Source organism: Lactuca virosa, chromosome 4, assembly GCF_052849685.1.
Source record: "Lactuca virosa cultivar CGN04683 chromosome 4, Lactuca_virosa_CGN04683_v6, whole genome shotgun sequence".
NCBI lineage: Eukaryota > Viridiplantae > Streptophyta > Magnoliopsida > Asterales > Asteraceae > Lactuca > Lactuca virosa.
The window spans coordinates 131,240,232-131,243,408 of NC_136429.1; the positions used below are offsets into that span (position 1 = coordinate 131,240,232).

The 3,177-nt window shown below is 33.0% G+C and overlaps 1 long non-coding RNA gene across 1 annotated transcript; it reads left to right on the top strand.

Annotated features, from left to right (window-relative positions):
• Nucleotides 1–1,058: 1,058 nt before the first annotated feature.
• Nucleotides 1,059–2,331, top strand: LOC145107397 (uncharacterized). The gene is made up of 3 exons (XR_013707842.1): nt 1,059–1,416; nt 1,504–1,653; nt 1,727–2,331. It is a non-coding gene; the product is annotated as an uncharacterized LOC145107397 (long non-coding RNA).
• Nucleotides 2,332–3,177: the final 846 nt, after the last annotated feature.

The window sequence follows — 3,177 nt, forward strand, 5'->3', positions numbered from 1 at the left end:
CTGTTTGTCATTGACTCGGTATACATTAACGTTTCAAATCAAATTATTTGTTATTGTAAATAATCCTATGACTGTATTTTGGCATAGCTATATGGTACCCCTGGGCCTTCTATGTGATATATATATAATCCTCTTGAATATTACTTTGCTAAAGTTATAAACTTTTTTATCTCCTGCAGAGGAGAAATGTGAAATTTCACATGTACCTGTAGAAATTAGTATATTCACGTAATAATTTCGTGATTTATAAGAACATGCTGCGTATGACGCAGTATCCAGATATCTGGAAAATAAATTCCATGGATCATCATTATCCTTAAAATATAGCATGATATCCTTTTCCTCCGATGCAGCAAGAGAGTTATAATCATAAATAATTATACAGCCTCACCTGTTCCTTTTTCCCTGCCACCTTCTCCACCACCATAACCCCCAGCACCACTACCATCACCCCTGCCACCAACTGACCCCACCACTACCACCTCTATCACCTCTATCATCGCCACCTCTTCCACCAACCACCATAACCATATATGATTAATCACCTTCTGAATAGACATATATGTATAATCATTTATGATTATGCATATATGTATAATAATTTATGATTATGCATATACGTCTAAACATGTATAATCATATATGATTATATCTTTACATCATATAATCATTTACGATTAGGCAGAGTCCCGTCGTGCCGGTACGTCGGAACATTAGAGCGGCAAATGAGAAATATGTAGTTCAAGTTGAATCTTAAGATCTCTATTTTTTTCAGAATCTCAATGGAACTGTCATATATATATATATATATATATATATATATATATATATATATATATATATATATATATATATATATATATATATATATATATATAATTGAATAATTGAATATACCCTTAAGGTATATAAGGTTACATACCCTTGACGTTTATATATATATAATTGAATAATTGAATATACCCTTAAGGTATATAAGGTTACATACCCTTGACTACAAAACTACGTCGTTTTGATATTTTTTTACTTAAAAAAAACAAAACAATTTATTTAATTCACTGATATCATCTTTTGTCAAACCCAAAGATATCTTCATCTCTTCCGGTCGACATTCACACACTGTGCAGCCCAGGTCGTATACACTCGAAGTCATTCCATGTTCAGTTTCTGCTATTCCTGTCGTATTACGCTGACGATGCAGATTCAGACCGGCCCAACGACATGAGGTAGGCATCCCCCAGCTTCCATTCCATCGCAGTCCGTCGCAGCAAGGCAGCTAAGCGACGACATACATAACTTCTTCTCGGTTTCAGGTTATTCCTTTTCTAGTTCAAGCAAAATATTTATGATGTGATGTGGTTGTGTTTATTTGAATAGGATTTTGGAATATTTGCAATCCGAAACCCTTACTTTGAGGTTTGTTACCCAAAAACTAGGCTCATTTGGCTTGACAGTTCCAATGCTAAGTATAAATTTCCCTTTCGTTTTTCTAATGCTCTATAGGTGTATGACAAAATGCCTAACAGAGACTACTCAATGATGCAGCTCTGGTGGCATAGTTTTGTAGACTACATAAACCAGGTTGGAGAGCTTGCCAAAAAGAATAACTTAAAGCTTCATATAAATGGGGCTGGTACCTTTAATGCATCTGTTGTGAGTTAAACAAACCCTTTTCAACCTTCTTCTTCATTTTCCATCCATTAATTTTCAAGAATATTTTTTGCAGGCTATTGGAGTCCCTGTTCATAGGCTAGTACAAGTTGTTGATTCTGTTTCAGTATACTTGTTGAATGGACTTGGTGCTTCAGTTGGAAGTGTTATTATTGTGTGTTAAACAAACCTTTATAAGTGAAGGAGTAGAAGAAATGTATAATCTTCGAATTAGAATCAGGGAACGGCTTCAAAAACTGTTTCGTGATGAATATCACCATGATGTATATCAAATTAGAGAATCCTATATACCACCCTAGAAAAATGGTTTATTGACTATAAAAGTCAACTTGCATCTACTTTCTTTATAATATAAGAAGAATTGCACCTCAACTTCACACAAACTACAGTGGAACATGACATTTTCACTTGTATGGAGTTCAGAAGAATCATCACTTGGATTCGAGCGATGACACATCAAAGCAGAAGGAATTAAAGCCAAGATAGCCATTAAAGAAGATGGTTTTAATATTGATGTCTTCTTATTGGTTTCAGACATGTTGTCTTCTGTTCTTTAATCTTGATTCTTGTTGTTCCTGATTGAAGGTTTGTCTCCAACACTTGCAGTGTTTGGACCTTGTATGGATGATGTTGATTCATTACCATGTTTTGATTCCTTAACTCTATGACATGTTTTGTTGTTTGGGGTTTTAAGATACTTTTTTACTTGAAAACTCATGGATCTGCTGGATCCGCTCCAACACACCATATGTACAAACCGAATGCACATATAATCTGATGAGACAATTTTTATCAATGTATATATATATATATATATATATATATATATATATATATATATATATATAAAGAAAAATCATGTAAGCGAAAATTTGTAGAAAGATAGATCTTAATGGGGAAAGCCTCATTTCCTTTACTTTCAGTATTAATTTCAGTTGTTTTTTTCTATTTAAGTCAAAAAGAAACTCATGTGTATAGCTAACTGGATTGATCCAAGGGTAAAATGGTCATTTATTCATATTCAGACAGTTCATTAGTTCGATAAGGAAACAACCATATACAGTTTATAGTTTACTCGATTAAATGACCATTTAATCAAAGGTTAAAATGGTTATTACTTGTATTCAGTCAAAAAAGAAAGACTTTATGCATAAAGCACTTTATCTTAAAGAAGAAAAAGAAACATGCCTTATGTTTTGACTTTAAGGTCTATAATGCTTTGAATTCTCAAGAAACTTGTAGCAGCTCAAGTGAACCTTGTTTTTTTGCTAAAAATGTGAAAATATTGTGTTGAATTTGTAAAATATTTGTATTTCATTCTAAATATGGAAAAAGAATTGGGTGATTTTAAAGTCAAAATCTTTAATCCCACCTTTTAGTTCAGATAATTCACTCTGAGGTCATGAATAGTGGCTGATAAGTGCCCGTCTGGAACAACCTAACACAACCAAACAGATAGCTAGAAAACAAACAACAATTTGCTAACAAAGTTACTACTTCCTAAGG